At 47.2% G+C, this 23,052-nt stretch overlaps 1 long non-coding RNA gene across 1 annotated transcript in view; it reads right to left on the bottom strand.

The window, feature by feature from the left end:
- Positions 1-2,581: 2,581 nt before the first annotated feature.
- LOC147343162 (uncharacterized) overlaps positions 2,582-23,052 on the bottom strand; it is a 41,587-nt gene continuing 21,116 nt past the window's right edge. The window contains exons 2-3 of the long non-coding RNA XR_015157158.1: positions 11,747-11,792; positions 2,582-4,743 (exon numbers count right to left, since the gene is read on the bottom strand). This is a non-coding gene — a long non-coding RNA (uncharacterized LOC147343162). The remainder of the gene's footprint in view (positions 4,744-11,746; positions 11,793-23,052) is intronic.

The following is a 23,052-nucleotide window of genomic DNA, read 5'->3' as shown; positions in this document are numbered from 1 at the left end:
AGTATCTAGAGATCTACCTTCTTCTTGTTGATAATTGCTTCAGATCAGATCAGATCAGTCGCTCAGTCGTGTCCGACTCTTTCCGACTCCATGAATCGCAGCACGCCAGGCCTCCCTGTTCATCACCAACTCCCGGAGTTCACTGAGACTCACGTCCATCCAGTCAGTGATGCCATCCAGCCATCTCATCCTCTGTCGTCCCCTTCTCCTCCTGCCCCCAATCCCTCCCAGCATCAGAGTCTTTTCCAATGAGTCAACTCTTCACATGAGGTGGCCAAAGTACTGGAGTTTCAGCTTTAGCATCATTCGTTCCAAAGAAATCCCAGGACTGATCTCCTTCAGAATGAACTGGTTGGATCTCCTTGCAGTCCAAGGGACTCTCAAGAGTCTTCTCCAACACCACAGTTCAAAAGCATCAATTCTTCAGCGCTCAGCCTTCTTCACAGTCCAACTCTCACATCCATACCACTGGAAAAACCATAGCCTTGACTAGACGAACCTTTGTGGGCAAAGTAATGTCTCTGCTTTTGAATATGCTATCTAGGTTGGTCATAACTTTCCTTCCAAGGGTTAAGCGTCTTTTAATTTCATGGCTGCAGTCACCATCTGTAGTGATTTTGGAGCCCAGAAAAATAAAGTCTGACACTGTTTCCACTGTTTCCCCATCTATTTCCCATGAAGTGATGGGACCGGATGCCATGATCTTCGTTTTCTGAATGTTGAGCTTTAAGCCAACTTTTTCACTCTCCTCTTTCACTTTCATCAAGAGGCTTTTTAGTTCCTCTTCACTTTCTGCCGTAAGGGTGGTGTCATCTGCATATCTCAGGTTATTGATATTTCTCCCAGCAATCTTGATTCCGGCTTGTGTTTCTTCCAGTCCAGCTCTTCTCATGATGTACTCTGCATATAGGTTAAATAAACAGGGTGACAATATACAGCCTTGACGTACTCCTTTCCTATTTGGAACCAGTCTGTTGTTCCATGTCCAGTTCTAACTGTTGCTTCCTGACCTGCATACAGATTTCTCAAGAGGCAGATCAGGTGGTCTGCTATTCCCATGTCTTTCAGAATTTTCCACAGTTTATTGTGACCCACACAATCAAAGGCTTTGGCATAGTCGATACTTGCTTACTATTCCATTAAATTGATACACCATTTTTTTAAGGAATATATTATATCACAGGGACTGGAGGCATGAAGTGCATCCCAAAAGAACAGTTCTAGATGGTTCTTTTGGTTCTAGATGGTTCTAGATGACTATGCATTCACTCTTGAAATGAACTGTGTAGCTGGGTGAGGATGTGTTGGGAGGCCAACGACATACCTGTGTGTGTGTGTGTGTGTGTGTGTATACTCAGTTGTGTGTGTGTGTTTGTGCGTGCTCAGTTGTGTCTTGATTCTTTGCGACCCCATAGATTGTAGCCCACCAAGCTCCTCTATCCACAGAATTTCTCAGGCAAGAATACTGGAGTGGGTTGCCATTTCCTTCTCTAGGGGATCTTCATGAAGCAAGGATCCAACTCATGTTTCTTGCATCTCCTGTGTTAGCAGGCAGATTCTTTACCACTGCTCCATGACATACCTAGGAGGTGTCCAAAGTACTTTCCACAGAGAATACAGTGTTCATTAAAGGATAAGCGGTAAAAAATATGCTAAAAAATTAACATATATTTTATTAAAACTCAACAGTAATTTTACCAGTTATTTAGAACTTAGAAAAATAAAATTATTTTTTGTAGGGAGGACTATTTTGTTACAGATGCTGATTTTTTGTCAATGTGAGAAATTTTATTTTTTACTTTTATTGAAGTATAGTTGATTTACAATATTGTGTTCATTGGTGCTGTATAACAAAGTGACTCAGTTTTTTTAATATATATACACATTCTTTTTCATTATGGTTTATCACAAGACATTGGATATAGTCCTCTGTGCTATACAGTATGGAGAAGGAAATGGCACCCCACTCCAGTACTCTTGCCTGGAAAATCCCATGGACGGAGGAGCCTGGTAGGCTGCAGTTCATGGGGTCACAAAGAGTCGGACATGACTGAGCAACTTCACTTTCAGTTTTCACTTTCATGCATTGGAGAAGGAAATGGCAACCCACTCCAGTGTTCTTATCTGGAGAATCCCAGGGACGGGGGAGCCTGGTGGGCTGCCATCTATGGGGTCACACAGAGTTGGACACGACTGAAGCGACTTAGCAGCAGCAGCAGCTATACAGTAGGACCTTGTTATCTATCCATCCTGTATATAACAGTTCGCCTCTGCTAATGGCAAACTCCCAGTCCTTCACTCCCAACCACCCTCCCCCTCGGTAGCCACAAGTCTGTTCTCTATATTTGTGAGTATGCGTCTGTCTCTTACATACATTGATTTGTGTCCTACTTTAGATTCCATATATAAGGGATATCATATGAAATTTGTCTCTCTCTGTCTGACTTACTTCACTCAGTATGATACTCTCTAGGTCCATCCATGTTGCTGCAAATAGCATTATTCTAGTATATATCAGATCTTCTTTATCACAGAAAGTGTTTAAAATTGCCTATGACAATAAAAAATAGACTCATTTGGGTTCATTCTATTCTTTTATTGACTCAGTTATTTTTGGCTGTGTTGGGTCTTCATTGCTGCACGCGGGCCTTCTCTGGTTGCACTGCTCTTCATTGGGTGTGCGGGCTTCTGATGGTGGTGACTTCTCTTGCTGTGGAGCATGGGCTCCAGGAGCATGGGCTGAGTCACTCTGCAGCATGTGGGATCTTCCTGGACCAAGGCTGCAGCTGGTATCCTTTGCATTGCCAGGTGGATTCTTAACCACTGTACCACCAGGGAAGCCCCAATTTTATCCTCATTTTAAAATTCCCTACAGACAGAAATCTTGTTTTGCCTGCTCTGGAGGGAGGGGAGCCCTACTCTCACTACTCTGCCCTAATACAACATTCCTAATGCCTATATCCCTGGAGCACACTCAACTTCTTGTCTAAGACAGAGAGTTCTGGCCCTGCACTCATGCAAGCTGTCCAGTCAACTCCCAGCTTCTAGGTGAGGTCGCCAAAACGAATGGTGGAGAGTTTTTCTGGGATAAATCACAATCTCCCCTCTGCTTCCTTCCTCTACTCTAGCACCACCCAATTAGCATACAGGTTATATACTCTAGAAGACAAAAGAGAAAATTAAGTCTCTGCGTTTCAAAATCTTACCCCAGTATCCGGCACTGGGGTGCTTGCAGCATGTCTAACACTGTGCTAAGAGCTTACTGTCCATCATCTCATTTAATCCTACAAACCCTGGAAAGTAGGTATAAAAATCATTACCATTTTTTAAAACCTTTTAAGTAGAAATTTTACTGTATACCATTTACAGGTGTCATCCCTAACCCAGTGGTGTTATTTGAGGGGAGAGGCAGGCAAATGTCAAATGCCATTTTAAGAATCTGATGAAAGTTACAGATCATCTCTGAAGGAAAATTCACATATGCAAAGAGAAAAAAATTTACCAGGTATATCGGAATGTTTATGGATTTCTTAAAGCTCATCCCTGGACTCAGGTTAAGAACCTCTACTTTTTTTCCTTTTTGGCCACTCCGCACACGGTATTCAAAGATTTTAGTTTCCCAACTAGGGATTGAACCCTTCAGTGGAAGCTCAGAGTCTTAACCACTGGACTGCCAGGGGAGTCCCAAGAACTTCTACTTTAAACAATGATAAACACAAGGAACACTCTTCTGTTTTTAAGATGAAAGAGAAAACTAAGGCTCAGAGAGGCAAAGTGAATAATTGCCCAGAGCCTCACAGCTAGTAAGGGGCAAAATCCTGATTGGCAACCAGCTGCTTAAGCTCTGAATCTTCAGCCTAGGCCACTCAGGACCAGGGTGAAGGGTTAAATTCCTCTCACGTGAGAATGAATACGTTTATCAAGTCTGTTGGATATTCCCTCTTACGTAAGAAAAACAGCGCTAAGCAACACAATACTAAGACTGGCAAAAAATAAAAAGGTGGGCTTCCGGTGCCCTCTGGGCACACCAGACCTGGAGGATGAAGGCAGGAGGAAGTGGGAGGAGTCAAGTGCCTCTTTCTCCTAATTGTTCAGAAGCTGAGTCTCATGAATGCCTCCTCTTCACACACATTTGTGGAGCACCTTGCTTGGACCAAGAACCAGTCCAGATGTGCAGTAGAAACTTCTTCCTTCATCCCCAGTGGGGCCACTCAAGGAAAGCATCACCATCAGGAAACATTGGGATACATGTGGCCAAGGCTGGGTCTTAAAGGACCAGCGTTCTATGCAGAAAATTTTACAAGTCCAGCTGTTTCTACAAGCTGGGGAGACAAGAAGGAACTCTATCCAATGACATACTTCCTTCTTGAGAATTAATTAGTTTTCCATCAAGAATACACTTGGTCTGGGGGTTGGCCGACCTCTCATTTGCAACGCTGGCCTGGGGATTTTACGTCAGGCTGTTGGTCCTGACCTAACACTTTTTTATTTCCTCAGCTGCTTTCATCCCAAAGTACAGCCACTTCCAGAAAGACTGGCAGCATCCCAAGAACAAAGTCATAAGTTTCTAAGATTCTCTGGTGAATCAAGCACGCAAATGTTCTCAGACCATCACCGTGACCGTGGTTTCCGTTATTGCCTGGAATACTCCAGTGACTGGAACCTTGAGCTTCGAGACATCAGACCTCCTCCTCCTGAAATCAATTCCAAGTTGGCCTCCTCCCACATCCTTTATGACCAGATCTATGTGTGGAAAGAAAGTGTGTTAGTCACTCAGTCGTGTCTGACTCTTTACGACCCCGTGGACCATAGCCCGCCAGGCTCCTCTCTCTGTCCATGGAATTCTCCAGGCAAGAATACTGGAGTGAGCTGCCATTCCCTCCTCCAGGGGATCTTCCTGAATTGGGAATTGAACCTGGGTCTCCTGCACTGCTGACAGATTCTTTACCATTTGAGCAACCAGGGAAGCCCAAGTTATGTAGAAAACCAAGACTATTACCTGGATAAAAGAAGCCCAAGATACTGGAAGGCTGAGATCTTAAAGGAATTCTTGGGGGTGTTTTTTTTGCTTCTCCCTCAAATGATTCATGTGAGTGCCATGATTCTCCATTTCTTCCTTGTATAGGCCCAGGCTGGGCTGCTGAGAGGTATTTCATGCCCCATCTCCTCAGACCCCTGAGCCCCATGAAGGAAATTCCAGGAACAGGAAAAAAGGCATTTATCCTGCCTTCTGTGTTCCAAAACTTCCCTCCCCCTCCCCACTGTGTGGGGACTGCCCCTCCCTTGATCAGTCTCTGAGTTTTCCCTTCCTGCAGAATCAACTCTTCCTTGGCCAGATCCCTCGGTTGGAAACTACCTGTTGTTTCCATAAGCCAAGAAAAAAAGCCTTCCTCCATCCTTCCTCCGGGACATCCATGGAGCCTGCTGTGTCTGGTGGCCCTAGAGCTTGTCAGAGATGGCCCATGGAATGTCTCCTTACCATGCTGCTGGGAATCTTGATCCTTTGAAGAGACTGCTCTCCACCCACAGGCTATTGCTACCAGGGGGCTTCCTGAGGAACCTGAAGTTCAGAGTGGAAACGGCTCACCGGGGTCACTCAGGCAATGTGGTGGAAAATCCAGCCTCGTGCCATAATGTCTCTTGGGCAAGGTTGGTCCTCATTTTAATCCACCATTAAATATGGCAGAGCTCGACTTCTACCTGAAGGCTTTGGTGGCCCCCAGAGTTCCTCTCAAAGTCTGCCTACTCCTGATTCCTGACTCCATCTCTTCTTTCATTTTGTCAGTGGTTCCTCCTCTTCCCACAATATTTTTTCTGTATTGAAATCACTCAACAGTTGCTACGATTCACTGAGTCTTAGTGTATCACAGCCAAGCAAAACTCTATGAAGCCTCGTTTCTGCCTCCCTGTATCCCCTTTGCCCTTCCAGCCCCTTCAGGTCTCCCCTGTGCCTCCAAGATGGCTTAGGGCCCCCCAGAACTGAGTACAGAAGCCACTCACTACAAGTGGCCACTGAGTGCTTAAAACACAGCTGGTCCCAAGTGAGATGAGCTGAAAATACAAAAACCACACCACATACCAAAGCTTAGCATGAAAAACAAGACTGTAAAAACTCTCTTGGTAATAAGTTTTATAATGATTACTTGTGAAAATGACAACATTTGAATATAAAGGGTTCAATGAAACATCTAACTAAAATGAATGTCACCAAATTGCTTTGGCATTTTCTTTATAGGTGGCTACTAGGAAATTTGAAATGACGTATATGGTTTGCATTATATTTATATTGGACAGAGATGCTTTAGAAAAAGGGTATTTTTAGTCCAGGAGAATCAGGGAATCGTTCTTCATTCACCAAAAATTCATTAAGCACACATTCATTAAGTACACGAAGAGTAACGGTTAACTGTGCTTATGGCTATAGGGAGAGGTACACATTTAATAGGACAGGTTCCTGCTCACCCAGGGGTCATGTTGTCAGGGAACTATACGCTCCTACAAATCTCTGGGTTCCAAAACAGAGCCGAAGGATGGCTTTATTGAAGGCCAAAGCACACATGTTTAGGATATATAGGAAGAGGCAGAAAGGGACTCAGCTTTCTCACACAGGAGCATGAGTCTTTCGGAGATTAGATCTGGTTCTCTAAAGAAAACCAAAATAACTAGCTTTTTTAATGTAATGAAAACAAGTATATTTTCCAAAACAAAAACTTGCATTAAAAGACTTGCATTATTTTACATTTTTTCCCCAAATTTCTTCCATTTCTAGTGTGATAAAAGTCAGCTTGTGTCTCACATCTACTTCTTTTTTTTTTTTTTTCATTTGGACTTGGACAACAAACTTATGGTTTCCAAACAGGATATGTGGTAGTTGCTGTTGTTATTTAGTCGCTCAGTCATATCCAACTCCTTGTGACCCCATGGACTGCACCCACCGGGTCCTTCTGTCCATGGAATTCTCCAGGCAAGAATACTGGAGTTGGTTGCCATTTCCTTCTCCAGGGGCTCTTCCCAACCTAGGGATCGAACCTGCATCCCCATGTTGGCAGGGAGATTCTTTACTACTGAGCCACGGGGTGGTGTTGGGGGAGAAGGGAGGAGGGGGTAAATTAGGAGTTTGAGACTAACATATACACATTGCTGCTGCTGCTGCTGCTAAGTCGCTTTAGTCGTGTCCAACTCTGTGCAACCCCAGAGCCGGCAGCCCACCAGGCTCCCCCATCCCTGGGATTCTCCAGGCAAGAACACCGGAGTGGGTTGCCATTTCCTTCTCCAATGCATGAAAGTGAAAAGTGAGAGTGAAGTCACTCAGTCGTGTCCGACTCCTAGTGACCCCATGGACTGCAGCCCACCAGGCTCCTCCGTCCATGGGATTTTCCAGGCAAGAGTACTGGAGTGGGGTGCCATTGCCTTCTCTGAACATATACACACTACTTGATATAAAATAGATAAACAACAGGGACCTGCTGATTAGCACAGGGAAATCTACTCAATATTCTGTAATAACCTACATGGGAAAAGAATCTGAAAAAGATGTATATAAATATATATATATACACACATACATACATACATCTGAATCACTTTGCTGGACACCTGAAGCTAACACAACATTGTAAATCAACTATACTCCAATGTAGAATAAAAAATTAAATTTGAAAAAAAACACAAAATAACTATCTTTTAAAAAAGAGAGACTGGTTTTCTCTCAGATTACTGCTTGAACATCCATGTCCCAGGGCTGATGGGGCAGCTTCACCACATCAAGGAGCCAGGCACCTTCCATCTTGTTGCTCTGCCAGGATATGGGGTCCTAATACCAAGTTCCCATTCCTGCCAGCAAGAAGGGTGGGAAGGAGCCAGTTCCTGGTCCCATGGCCACATCGAGCTTCAGGAAGTCTGGGAAGTGTTGCACGCTTCGCCATGTGCCCAGTTCAACTCCAGAGACTCTGGGACCACCAGAATCAGAGGATAATGGATACTGGGGGACAGCTTGCACTCTCTGAAACAGAGGGATTATCTGAGCAGCACTTGGGCAGATGGATAGAACTGAGAGGTGGAGAAGGGAGATGCTAGGCTGACAGAACAGTGTTAACCAAGACACCACAGTGTGAAGGCGGCTGACAAGTTTCAGGGGTGCTTGAGTGAGATGTGAAGGCAGTTCTGGGTCCTGGGATGGAGAATCAGAGCTCTCTTCTGTGTCCTCCCCACAGCCAGAAGCACTATTTAGTTTCCTGAGTTAATTTTCTAGAGAAGCTAGATGTTCTTATAAAAACTCCAGGAGCACCCTTCATCCAGATGGGGAGCAAAGCAGAAGTTAGGGAGCCCCAGAGCAACAGACCTTGTTGAGCCTGGGAGGCAAGGGCCCCACGGGACACACAGGACTGGAGGAAGGACCTCAACTGTAAGCACCAGCTAAGTCAATCCAGTTAGGAAAAGCCTGGGTAGGCATAAAGGTCATGGGTTCCTAGGTCGCTGGCTCCCTGAGCTTGGTGAAGTCAGACCCTGAATCTCCCTAATAAACCTGACGTTGCCCATTTGCACAGGCATCACACGTACCTCCCATATGTTTTGGTTTATGTGACTGTGTTCTCTCACCAGGATATGACATCCATAAGGGCAAGTGCAGTATTTCTAGCACAAGAACATAGAAGGTAATCAACAAATATCTGTTAGGTGAACGAATGAACGAATGAACTGATGAATGACCATATGAACGAACGAATGAATGGTCATCACCTACACTAAAACAATTCTGTAACACCCAAGAAGATACCTGAGCATGTGATGCTCTCCTGACAACTTGCTACAAAAAGCAAGGGAGAGGACTTCCCTGGTGGGAAGCCCCACTCCACACTCCTAATGCAGGCAGTCCAGGTTCAATCCCTGGTCAAGGAACTAGATCCCACATTCTGCAACAAAGATCTGGTGCAGCCAAATAAAAAAAATCAACATTTTTTTTTTAAAAAAAGAAGCGGGAGAGATCACAGTAATCATAATTGCTGCTTGATAACTTACCATTAGTCCATGTTTTTCTTGGTCATTTCAGCAGCCCTCTGAGAAAGGCATTCTTTCCATTGACAAATGAAAACACTGAGACTCAGCAAAACCCAGGGTGGAGGATACAAAGCTAGGATTCAAACTTGGGTCTTCCTCAGCTGCTGACATAGCATCCTGGAGACTCTGGATTGATTTCTCAACTTATGACAAACCCACCCCAGAAGCCCCAGCTGATGTGTTCATCCGTAGAACCTCCTAAGGAAAAGAGCTGACCTTGACCCAGACCTCCCTAGGTGCCAGGCACATACATCCCATAAATGCTTTCTACACATCATCTCCTTTCACCTTCAAACAATACCCTGAAGTCAGGGCTATTATTTAGTTCCATTTGGGGAGTTAGTAGATTTCTGAAACTGCCTTTGCTTTTCCTCTGGGAGCCAAGTCACTGAACCTCTGAACAGGAATGGAGTAATCCTGGTATTTGGAGCTAGTGAGTGACTGTGCCAAAGTATGTTTGAGCAGCTGGAAAAAAGTGCTAGTTGGATCACATGCCCCAGCCAAGGAAAAGCTCTTGTGGTTGGTAAATAATGCAGGATCTTCACAGAGGTTTCCAGACTGAGAAGGAGATTTAATTTCACCTTATGTATTTTGCTTATCTGAAAAAAAAACTTTTTTTTCAGCACAGAGTGCTCCAATCATAGCATCATGGCATACATGTTATACTGACATCTGGAACTATTTAGTAACACTACAAACAAACAGTTGAGGAGTTTGCCCAGATCATCAAATACAGATTTGACTCTAACCCAGATTCCCAGCAGCACCCATCAAGAGTGAACAAACGTGAAGTTCCTTCCCGACCTGATCTTCTGTAGCAGAAACAAATATGGTTGTTTCTGGTACCCAGGCCTGGAAGAGACTGGAGGATCCTGGTCTCTGGTATATTGTCCACTGGCAGGCTCAGTGGAATTCAGCAGAAACCAGGCCACAGGACTGGATGAGACAGGACAGTGGTCCAGATATGCTGGCAGAAGTTCAGGCCAGGATTCAAAGGCAAATCGTAGACGGATGTGGTGGAGGCCAGCAGAGGTCAAGACTGAGTGGGCATTATTGGGCACTAGGCTTGAGGGTTCAGTGCTAAGCCATAAAAGGACCCAGCAGAAGCGTAGGACCTGGCAGATCAGAAGCAGACCAGAGACACAGCAGAACACAGCCATGACATGGGCTAGAAATAGGCAGTGTTAGTGTCAGGGTGCTTCTTTCTCACACGTGCTGATGGCGTGGGAGTGGACAGACCCACCAATTCAGGTTTCTGGTGGGGTGGACATTGTCCACACACACACACACACACACACATGGGCTTCCCAGGTGGCATTAATGGTAAAGAACCCGCCTGCCAATGCAGGAAATGGAAGAGATGCAGGTTCGATCCTGGCTTCCCTGGTGGCTCAGACAGTAAAGAATCTGCCTGCAATGCAGAAGATCCAGGTTTGATTTCTGGGTCAGGAAGATTCCCTGGAGGAGGAAATGGCAGTCCACTCCAGTATTCTTGCCTGGAGAATTCCATGGACAGAGGAGCCTGGCAGGCTACAGTCCATGGGGTCGAAAATGACTACGCGACTTATGTACACACATCCCTGGGTGGGGAAGGTCCCCTGGAGGAGAGTAGAGCAACCCAGTCCAGTATAGGATATACTTTGCCACAGTCTATAGGGCCTTCTTCTCTACTGAGCAGGACCAGCCCCTCCCCCTCTATTTCTAAAACCAGTCCCTCTTGCCTCTAGAGCCCCAAGCTGTATTCCAAGCACTGTTTTGCCCCCCTCACCAGTTCACCTGCTGTGCCTTTCCTGTTATTTCCACAGTGAGTGGGGACTTCAGAGTCTTTAGAACACTCCTGTTGTCCCAGGATTGCCAAACTGTTCCACCAAACAACACGCCCATGCAAACGAAGTACAAAGCCCCCTCTTCCTCCAGTCCGCCAGTCCTCAGCCCCACCCTAAGGCAGCCTTCACTGGCACTTGCTCTTTGTTTTCAAAGGAAGCATGTTGGGATCTCCAGATATATACTTGAGCATGTCCATTAACCACAAAACTAAACTCATACTCTTTCCCAGATTTACTTTTCCCCCCTATTTATTCCTGACACTGTGATGAGCATCGTTGTCCATTTAAAACTAGAAACCCAGGGGCCACCCTAGACTCTTTTCCTCATTTTCCCCTCTATCCAAACAAATACCAGGTCCAGTGATTTCTTTTTTCATTATAAAAACATCTCAGGCTATGCCTTCCTACCTATCCGCCTCTCCCATCTCTCAAATAATTATTACAAAGCCTCCGAGTTGGATTTCTGCCCTCTAAAGCTTCCAGAACAATCTTCCTAAAATGCAGGTCAGCTGCTTCTCCTTGGAAGCCTTTGTTGACTTCCCGTGAGTAATGGATGATCTTCTTTCCTCAACAGAAATTCAGGGCCCTGAAAACAGAGACCGCACCACCTCCCCCAGTCTCTCCACCGCCCCCACCCCCACCTCCTGGCTTTAATCTCCAGATCAAAGGGATCTAACCAAGGTCTGTGAACGGGTTGTAAAGTCCATGAACTACTGAGATCATAGGCAAAATGTCAGCCATATGTATGCTTTCTAGAGGGACTTGCAATCATTCTCAAATGGTCCTCAGGGTCCATGACTCAAACACAAGTTAGGAACGATTGCCCCTCCTTGGCATTCTTTCATACACCAGACCATACTCACCTCACACCTGGCTTGTCAGAAGTGTTCAAACACATGTGACCAGGACCTATGGTAAGAAACATGATATTTCTATGTAAAACAGAACCAAACTTTTACTAAAAATATGCTTACTTGTACTATGTCATAGACACTCAAATCTTTGCTGTTTGAGTTATTTCCTTTTTTTTTTAATGCCAATTGTGATCCCTTAAACTCATTTTACAGCCCATCCACTAAAGGATTTCAAACTATAGTCTGAAATTTAGGTCTTGAGGCTGTGCCATCTTTGTGGTTCTCTATCATTTTTTTGGTGTCAATTCCCAACTGTCTGGTAAGTTCCTTGAGGGCAGGGATTGTGACATATGCGTTTTCAATATTGCCCACAGCACAGAGTCGGCAGCATAGAAACATAAGAAAACAGCTGCAAGACATATGGGGAGAAACAAAGGACTACTTGGTATAAAAGTATATACCTTGAGGATGCGACAATTATTATTTGGTGGAGGAGAATTTTCTGGATTGCATTTGGGGGAAGGGCGGGGTCTCCGCGGTGCTGCTTTGGTGGAAACTCTATGCTTGAGTCTGTCCCCTAGAATGGGAGGTGCAGGAGAAAACACGCTGGCCCATGCAAAGCTCAGCAGAACAATAAACCTGAAACTCTTTGAGATCTCTCTCCCACGGGACACAGGGAAAAAAATAAATGACTGGATTTGCCTGGTGGTCCAGTGGTTAAAAATCCATCTGCCAATGCAGGGGACACAGGTTTCATCCTCGGTCCACGGAAGATGCCTCATGCCTCAGGGCAACTAAGCCCCAGCGCCAAGACTACTGAAGCCCACGCACCCCAGAGCCTGTGCTCGCAGACAAGAGAAACTACTGCAATGAGAAGCGCCGGCGCAGCTAGAAAGTAGTTCCCTGCTCTTCACAACGAGAGTGAGCCTGCGCACAGCAACGAACACCCAGCGAAGACAAAAATGAGTACATAAAAAGATTTTTAAAAATGAATTACTAACGGAGTAAATATCTGCTTTGCTAAAGACACCAACAAAGTGAGGAAGTCACTTTTTTATTATTTAAATCTCTCGATCAGTCTTTCCGAATTTGTTGTTTTCTGCTACATTAGCACTGGGCCAGGGAGAGGATTTTAAATCCAAGCTGGCTTGATACACCAGCTGATATATGGAAAACAACAGATTGAAAGGATCAAAGGGTTAAACGGTTGGTGTGGAAAAGTTCAGGAGGGCAGATCTCACACTTGAAGAAGGTAAATTCTTCATTCTAACCCACAGTGAAAGCGCTGGTATTGTCTCGGTGTAAACATTAATATCACAGGAAACCAAGGGCCAGATAAGCTGGAGGACCTTTGTCAAACCACAGAGGCCGCTGCTAATGGCAAAAAGTCTGCCGGGATGGTCCGTTAGTGGAGGGAGGGGCCTGTCCTGTGATAGCCCGTGCAGCCCCCACCGTGAGAAAGCCTTCTGTCTCCTGCACAGATGCCCCTGGGCAGCCTTAAAGGGCTGGGCTGCCTCCCTGCTTGAGTGTCCCACCCCCAGACCCCATCACAGGCAGACCTGGAGGCAAATTCCTCAGTTGCCACAACCTCCTTGACCTCGGCTCCAAAGTGAGAAGTCAGTCATTATGTCCTCAAAGGTTGTCTTGAGATGGTGTCCATTCAGGACCTAGCACATAGTACACCCTCAATAAATGCAGGCCTCCCGGTTTTGTGCTTCTGTTTACTCCACTGATTGACACGTACACATTCCTGCATTTGCCCCTCTGACCTGCCAAATAGCACAAGGGCTTAGAGGGACAATGACTAAATAGATAAACCCTAGCCCTGTGATGCCCAGTGGTGGTGGGTTAGTCGCTAAGTCACGTCCAAGTCTTTGCAACCCCACGGACTGTAGCCTGCCAGGCTCCTCTGTCCATGAGGCAAGAATACTGGAGGGGGTTGCCATTTCCTTCTCCAGCAATGTTACAATCCCGGTCCAGATCCCACAGACTGGAAGACATGGGGAAACTGACCTGGATGAACACCAGCAGTTCATGCTCAAGCGCCATGTGGCTAAATCAAGCACACACCGCCTTTCCCTTATCAGAGGCACTCCCCTACCCCTCCCCACCCGTAAGGACTGCTGGGAGTCAGGGTGTTTCACCCGCTGAACACAGCGAGGGGCATCCCTGGTTCACACGCCAACCGCTGTACTGTTCAGGGGCCAATTTGCTTTCTACCTTCTGCCTCCCAAGGCATGAGAACAGGAGGAAACGATCAGCCGGGCATACTTTAATGAAACAAAATAAACTCAGCTATAAGTTGTTACGAAACTGTTCTCCCGGGAGCAGTTTCCCTGCCTCTGACACAATCCCAGGAGAATCATGTTTTTAAAAGGAGATTTAAAATTCCCACCCTACAGTAAATGGGCTCTTTCTATCATACTGCAGCAAAAACAGCCAGTGAGCCTGCCATGAGAAACCGTGGTTCCGATGTACAAACACACACAACCCTCCTCTCTTCTCCCATGGGCTTCGAGTAGTTTTTGTTTGTTGTTGTTTCATGGGGGATTTTCCCAATGCATTTAAGGACAGCCTACTCTCTGAATTTTTGTCATTTGCATTACGGACGGCCTCGTGCCACTCAACTCAAGCAATCCAATCATGACACACAGCCTCCAGCTTGCCCCACTCCTAGGAGAAGCTAATGATGAGCAGCCTCACTGTCCTGGCAGAGATGGGGCCTGGGCCCTCTGCCCCCTGCCCATCTTGCATTAGGTTGCTGTTTTCCAGTTGCTCAGTTGTGTCCGACTCTTTGCAACCCCATTTACTGCAGCATGCCAGGGCTCCCTGTCTTCACTGTCTCCCAGAGTTTGCTCAATCTCATATCCTGCATGTGAAAGAGTGAAAACCAAGACATGTGGCCTTCCCCCAAACACAACTGTGGGGAAGACGGCTGGGACCCTGACACAACCACTCCTTTCTCCTCCATGGCAGTAGCATTTTAACCTGGGCAGGAGGCTGCCCAGGATAAAGATCACACTGCACCTCCCTTGCCACCCATGTGGCCCACACAAGTGCTGGGTAGTGGGGTGTAAGCGGAGGTGTCCCATGGCTACACTTTTGGTTTCTTTTTTGTTTTGTGATTCTTCCTGTACCCTGAAAGTAGGTAATAGTCATTAGGGACAAGAAAGAAGGCCACACCCCGGGGAGGGTAGAGCGGGAAGTCAGGGGAGCCTGGGACCCCAAGGGTGCCTTGGTCACTTCCCTCAGGAGGCAGTTCATGTGAAAGAGAAATAAATGCCTATCTTGTTTAAGCCAACTGATATACTGGCTTTCCAGGCCTTGAAATTGAATCCTGCCCTAATCATAGCAATTCTGTTCCAGGACAGTCACCACTGGACACAGCGGCAGATCCAATCCCCTACAGCCCACCGACTGAGCCATTGCTCATAGCGAGACCCAAACCCCACCAGTCAGGCTTCCCAGGAGGCTCAGCAGTAGAGAATCTGCCTGCAATCCAGGAGACCTGGGTTCGATCCCTGGGTCAGAAGATACCCTGGAGAAGGAAATGGCAACCCACTCCAGTAATCTTGCCTGGAGAATCCCAGGGACAGAAGAGCCTGGAGGGCTACAGTCCATCGGATCACAAAAGTGTCAGACACGATTTAGTGACTAAACAACAAACAACCATACAAGTCATCATTCGGGCAGTCTGGATTCCAGAAAAGCAGTTCATCCGGTTCATCTGTCGTGATGAACCAGTTCATCCCTTCACCTGTCCAGCTATTTTGTGAGTCAAGACTCTGCCAGGTCCTGGGCTGGCTCCTGGAGATGGACCTGTAAATAGGATAGACTGGGTTCTGTCCCCCCAGGGAGGTCTCCCATCTCACAAGGAAGAGAAGCTGAGACGAGGACCTAACCTGGTAAGCGGGCTGACACTGAAGGACAGCTGGCAGGTATGCTCACCTGCCTTACATTTATCAGATGCTCTTTTACAGGAGGAGAGAGAAGTGTGGGGACGAAAGGTGGCTGGGCAGGTGGGTAGAGAATGTGCGCAAAATAGAATGTGCACAAAATCCGGGTGGTAGACATGGAGTGGGGCTTCCCTGGTGGCTCAGTCAGTAAACAACCTGCCTGCAATGCAGGAGACCCGGGTGTGACCTCTGGGTCAGGAAGATCCCCTGGAGGAGGGCATGACAACCCACTTCAGTATTCTTGCCTGGAGAATTCCATGGACAGAGGAAGGAGCCTGGCGGTCTGTAGACCATAGAGTCACACAGAGTCGGACACGACTAAAGTGACTTAGCACACACACACTCGGGCAGACATGGAGTGGCTGCCCGGTGCTTGGAGGGCTCGCTTCTCCCACGATGCTGCCATAAACAAATCCTCTGATAAATCTCTTATTCTTTTGTACCTGTGGTCATGCTTCTTCCCTTTTCAGATCCTAATTGGCTAAATATTAAGGCTGTGCAGTTCAAAGAAAGACTATAGAATTCTCGGGGATTACAGGAAACTAAAGAGACAGAATAAGGAAATGTGACAAATTTTTCTGGACAGGATCGTGTATATGGGGAAAGAGGGATGTTATGACAACATACTGGGGACAACGGTAAGATGGGAATATGGACTTCATTTTAGATCTTGGTAGTGAAACTCACCATATCGTGGTTACATTAAAAAAAAAAAAAATCTTTCTCAGGAGATACTGGCTTCCTAAAGAACCCCTTTGTCTGCAACTTAATCCCAAATAGCTCAGCAAAACTGACAAATAGCAAGTATTCACACAGAGAGAGGATGCACAATGTGAACTTGTAAATCGGTGCAAAAGACATACAGATACTCCTTGTAGTATTCTCGCAACTTTTTAAAATCGAGGTAGAGTTGATTTACAAGGTATGTAGTTTCAGTTATATAGCAGAGTGATTCAGTATGTGTGTATGTATATATATATATATATATATACATTTTTTCAGGTTCTTTTCCTTTATAGGTTATTACAAAATATTGAGGGTAGTTTCTTGTGCTGTACAGTAGGTCAGTGTTGTTTATCTATTTTATGTATAGCAGTGTGCATATGTCAATCTCAAAATCCTAGTTTATCTCCCTCCTGCTCTTCCCCTTTGGCAACCATAAATTTGTTTTCTGTGTCTCTGAGTCTATTTATGTTTTGTAAATCAGTTATTTGTATCATTTTTGTTTTAGAATCCACATGTAAGTGAATCATATGATATTTGTCTTTCTCTGTCTGATTTACTTCACTTCACACGATAACCTTGCAACTTTTCTGAGGGATGAATTTTTTTCAAAACATAAAGAAAAATATTTTTAAAGTTTAAAAAAAAAGAAAGAATAAGCCCAGAGGCAGGCAGAAAGGAAAAGAATTTGGAACCCCTGAAACATCGGCAAGGAGGGAGGTGTCCACCTGGGAAGCCCCTGAGAGTCCGGTGACAGGGTCTCAAGGTTACCTGGGGCTCCTGGCCGCAGCCTCCCCACACAGGGACAGCCACCTCCCCAAATGTGTTTGCCCTGCTATTTATAGAGGGATCGCTTCCCTACATAAAGCCCTGAAATAGAAATGTTGAAAGAGCAGCTGGTGCCTCACGGGAGCCTCATAAAACGTCTGTTTCCAAACAGTCCCGCTTCTCCCTGTCATAAATATCCTGTAGTTCTCGCTCCCTTTTTCTTTGTCAGCAGGTGTATTTGCATAACAACGGGACTTGGTTTATTAAGAATTTATCTCTCCCTGCTGTTTACCGCCTGCCTGTGATTCACAGGTGCCATGTGACGTGGCCTGTGGGCACACCAGCCTTCACCCAAAGGTGAGGCACACACAACCCACAGACGCAGTGAGGACTGAAAGAAGGCTCCACTCTTCTTGGGCTCTGCTTTTCTGCTTCAGTTAGTGAAGTCGCTCAGTCACGTCCAACTCTCTGCGACCCCATGGACTGTAGCCCGCCAGGCTCTTCTGTCCATGGGATTTTCCAGGCGAGAATACTGGAGTGGGTTGCCATTTCCTTCTCCAGGGGATCTTCCTGACCCAGGGGTCAAACCCAGGTCTCCCACACTGCAAGCAGACTCTTTACCATCTGAGCCACCAGGGAAGCCCCAACATAAAAGCTGACAGACATGCGTACGAGGCTCAGTGGGGTCTTGAGCGGGCAGCCCTCAGCAGCTGTATGGGCAGATGCCTGAGATGCCTGCAGGATCCATTTGCCCCCCGACTTCTTGGTCCCTTTTTCCTTCAGGTTTGTCACTGAATGATGTCTTAGTCAGTGTGAGCTGTCATAACAAAGTATAGCAGACCAGGTGGCTTAAACACACTTATTTCTCACAGTTCCAAGGCTGGAAGTCCAAGAGCAGGTTCCTGGTGAGGGCTTAATTCCTGGCTTGCAGATGGCTGCCTTCCCACTGTGTCCCCACATGGGGAGACTGGGAGTGAAAGAGAGACAGGAAGAACTCTCTCTGATGTTTCTTCTGCAGGGACACTAATCCTATGGGATCAGGGCCCCACCCTTAATATTTCCATAAAATCCCTGTCTCCAGATACAGTCACACCAGGAGTTGGAGTTTCAACATAGGAATCTGAGAGTACACAACTCAGCCCATAAGAGAAGAGAAGACTGTTGTCCCTAAGGTTTCCCAAACCCTTCTTTTGGTGACAAATTAAGACTCCCCAACCTCTAATGCTGTGTGATGATAAACAAATGATGAATTTTTATCGTAGCATAGGTAGTAGGTCCCTGTATAGAAATCAAAATAAATAATTACTTATTTTTGTTTTGTGAAATATTATCCACATGACCTTGAAAAAAATCTCTTTTACCTACAATTTCTTAGTTTATAAAAAGAGGACAATGATATTTGTTTATCTCACAGAGATATAGTAACATGTTTTTAACTGTCAAATGCAAGCATATGTAACATGTTTTAAGCAGAGGGTTCTTTTAATTTTTTTAATTTTAATTTATTTACTTATTTATTTTTGGCTGTGCTGGGTCTTCATCAAGGCATGTGGGCTTCTCATTGCAGTGATTTCTCTGTGGAGCACAGGTTCTGGGTGCTTGGGCTTCAGTAGCTGCAGTTCGAAGGCTCAGTGGTTGTGGTGTATGGGCTTTGTTGCTCCAAAGCATGTGGGATCTTCCTGGACCAGGGATGGAACCTGTGTCCAGTGCCTTGGCAGGCAGATTCTTAACCACTGGACCACCAGTGTGTGAGTCATTCAGTCATGTCCGACTCTTTGTGACTCCATGGACTGTAGCCAGCCAGGTTCCTTTGTTTATGGATTTTTCCAGGCAAGAATACTGGAGTGAGTTGCCATTACCTTCTCCAGGGGATCTTCCCAACCCAGGGATGGAACCTGAATCTCCTGCATTGCAAATGGATTCTTTACTGTCTGGGCCACCAGGGAAGCCCAGACCCCCAGGGAAGACCATAAATATGGGGTTTTTTGTTTGTTTTTCACTATGTACATCATTTGTATCCGTAAAGATAGTCCTTGATCAAGTAATAAAATGTGACATTTTGGGGGGAAAAAAAAGAAAGGCTCCCTGGTCTCAGCTGCCTCTGGCCCCTGACGACCGTCTCCTCCTGTCACCAGATGAAGTCTCCAGGGCCACTGACCACTGTGGAGAGAGGGCCCGCCTCCCACTGAGGGCCTGGGGGCTGACACCAGAGGCAGATATGGCTCAAATGTCCATGTCACTGAGGGTAGGCAGCAGGCTGTGATGGTGAGGACTTGGCTGTGATGAGTGCCAAGCCCCAGCCCAGCTTCTATCCCTTCTGGACACAATGTGGGGAAGGGACAGCCTCCTTGGGGGTGCCGACTGTGGGACAGCCACCAGGTGACCCCCAGACAGGGGACTCAACAGGGGACTCAAGTGCTCTTAAGGATTTGCCCCAATCTCGAGAGTCCTCCCATGGAAATGCCATTCAGCCTTTTTTGTCCATTGTTGCATGCCTAACAATTGGGAATGTTTTCCTTGGAACCGGTTTGTGATCCCATCATGCAGTGCTTCCTTTGTACTGAACAAGTGTTATTTAATGGGGCCGTTTTGATTGTTTTGGAGATAGGCGCATATTTGGAAAGAGGAGGGGTTTGTGTGAGTTGATTACATTGGCCAGCTTCCTTTATTTTTTCTGGGAAATCCTTCTTCCTGTGTGTATAGATGGTGAGTCTCACAGAACCTCACAACACAGCATGTGAGACCCTCACCGTAGGCAGCTTGGCAGCGACCCTTCCGGGCCTGCAGCTCTGGGTCGTAGGAGGCCACAGAGGTGGGCAGGTGGGTGAGGGCTGAGTCAGTGGTGCATGTGAAGTCATAAAGTCACACTCAGGTAAAGCCATCAGCAGGAGCTGGCCAGGTTCTTTCATGCCGGAGACGGGGCATATCAGATTCCAAGTCAGTTCCCAAGGCCTCTTGCTCGCCTGGGTCAGTGCAGGCGTCTGTGGTCCCTGTCTTCCCTTTCCTTAATCCTGCCCCCACCCCCTCGCCCTGGAGGCCTTTCCTCTCTTCTTCGGGAAGAATTCTCCAGTGGAAGAATGACCATTGTTCCTTCTCAGGCGTAAAGGGGCCCGGTCCCTTCTGTCCTTTCTTGCATCCTGTTGCTGACTCCTAAGTCCCCCTGCAGGGCAGCTAAAGTTCCCCCCGACCTGGGAGCCTGCCTGCCCATCCCCACTAGCACCAATGTGCACTTCTACCCTCTCCATTTCCCCCGGGAGCCAGCTGGCTCTGGCTGCACTTATCTCCCACCTCCCCAGGTTGCAGATACCCTATGGAGAAGCTTCCTCTATGCCCTCCTGTCCTGCAAAATCTCCCTCTGATTTACCTGGGCGGCTCTGCCCGCTCTCTCCTCACCTTCACGCCTTGTCAATCAAAGGACATATTTTGCCCGAGACCTAGAATGAAAAGACACACTGCGAATTCCCTTGCCTGCAAACTTTGTGCTTCTCGACGGCATCACCTGGGATAGAGACCACAGAGAGCTTGTGGATGAGCCTTCCTTCCAGTCTTGGCAGATAAATTCTCACAAATTTATTATGCGGTCACCTCCTGGCTCATCAGCCTCCTTCCTGAAAAGCCAGTTTGTCCCTAGGCACTGGCCAAGGGACATCTAGGCTGTATCCTGCCCCACCCTTGAGTCCTGAACAAGGAGCGGCACTGGCCGCCTTGGAAGCTGGAATCCAGAGCACCCTTTATTCCTCTAGCAGCCACACTTTCTGTTCACCAAATAGAAGCTCAGTTCCTTCTGATCCCTGAAAAAAATCTAATTGGACCATTTCCCTATATAGGAAAGCATATAAAGGTGGGAGTTAAACCAAGAATCCTAAACTGAAAAAGGCCAGTACCCCAAGATGCCCCTGAGAACCTCCCTCACTCCCCTGATTTTCCTGCTTGTCCAGCTTCTCTCATACTCTGGGGCTGAGTGAGGTCAGGAGGGATGATTAGAACATAGCTTTTTGCATGGCGGTCCTCCTCTGCCTCTCTTATCCCCATCAGATTCTCCAGGAGAGAGAGAGAGAGAAATGTGCTTCACAGATTCTGTAACTGAGTTTTCCTGGACTTAGGAAGCATCCTAATAAACCCACATTGGACCCAACTTCGAAGGGAAATCTGTAGGATTTCTTTACCAGGTTGGAAAGTGTCCCTGCCTGGGGAGGTGGCAGCTCCCATGCTTGAGGTCCCAAGGGACCAAAGCAGCCTGGGTTCCGCCCAAGCTGTTCTGCTTTATGCTGGGCTCTGCCCCGGCCTGTGCCCCTGGTGGGTCCCTCTCCTGGCACCTGAAGCTCTTCTTTGCTCTGCCCTCACCGGGTTGCTTGCTGCTGCCAAAGCCACCATCTCTCTATCTCCTCCCGTCCCTCCAGAGCTCATCCAGGACCAGTGCGTGTCGGGGGCTTAAACAGGAACCTACAACATGGCATTGCTGCTGTTTAGTCCCTCAGTCGTGTACGGCTTGTTTGTGACCCCCACCCCCACCTCCCCGCATGGACTGTAGCCCGCCAGCCTCCTCTGTCCATGGGATTTTCCAGGAAAGAATACTGGAGTGGGTTGCCATTTCCTTCTCCAGGAAATCTTTCCGACCCAGGGATCGAACCCAAGTCTCCTGCATTGGCAGGAAGATTCTTTACCACTGAGCCACCTGGGAAGCCCATAACATGGTGAGCCCACACCGAAAAAATCAATGCTCCCCATTGCTTTTATCCAGCCTCTCCTCTCAAAGGTGTTGTGAGAATGAAATGAGATGGGGCACCGAATGTGCTAGAATGGTGCCCAGCATGCCCTAAATGCCTGCAGATGCCTACTGGCCCTGCTGACCCTCTGGGACAAGGTAGGGATGGATCTGAGGTTTGAACAGGTGCCCTTAGGTGCCTGGTGAATGCTTGCTGTTGACAGGAGGAGACTGTGACCACTGCAGAGCTAGCCGAGGTGACTCCGAGTGGTTCAGCCAGACTTGACCTCTGAACCAATGTCCTCATCTCGCTGAGTTTCTGAATCCACCTTACTACGTTAAAGAGCAAATTCCAAAGTAGAACGGTCAGTGGTCACGTGCCTTTGTCAGGTTTATGGATATGAATTACGTTTGCCCTTTGTGTGCTAAACATCCCGTCCCTCAAAGCCTCTGAGTTCACTGCTCAGCAGTTCCTCCAGGTCTGGGCCCCTGGGGGCCCCACTCCCCACCGGTCCTCTTTTCCTCACACCCAAGGAAGTGTGTGCATATACAGCCTCAAGCCCCAAGAGGACCCAGCACCCATACACACGCCTACCACACACATGCCTGTGGGTTTCTTTCCTCTCAAAGCCCAGAGCTGATTGTCCCCCTTCAGACACAAGATGTCAGTTCCACTCAAGCCAGAAGCCTTGGGAGACCAAGCCCCAACTGAAAAACTCCATGGGCTGGAATATTTTTTGAAAACAAAAGAGCCAGTGGCCTCCCTGTGACAGAAGGACCAGACAGGCATGCAGATGAACAGGCCGTGAGTCAGGTCTTTCTGATGGAGAGATGTGCGTGGCTACCCAAGAGACACTGCCCAGGGGGTGCTGAGTAAATTTAGCAGGACAGACACAGACCATGGTAGCCGTGCTTCAAGAGTGAAGCCTGGGGAGCAGGGGGTGGTGGAAAAGGGTGGGCTCCAAGGCCCCAAGCAGCTCAGCACTGACCCATGTTAGTTATTGGGTCCCTGATGCATGCTAAGTTGCTTCAGTTGTGCCTGACTCTGTGCGGCCCCATGGACTATAGCCTGCCAGGCTTCTCTGTCCGTGGGATTCTCTAGGCAAGAACACTGGAGTGAGTTGCCATTTCCTCCTTCAGGGGATCTTCCCGACCCAGGGATC

Source organism: Bos grunniens, chromosome 28 (assembly GCF_055505025.1).
Source record: "Bos grunniens cultivar Pamir isolate PY7600 chromosome 28, Bosgru_T2T1.0, whole genome shotgun sequence".
NCBI lineage: Eukaryota > Metazoa > Chordata > Mammalia > Artiodactyla > Bovidae > Bos > Bos grunniens.
Note: the sequence above shows the minus strand (reverse complement) of the source record. Positions and strands in the feature narration are given on the sequence as shown.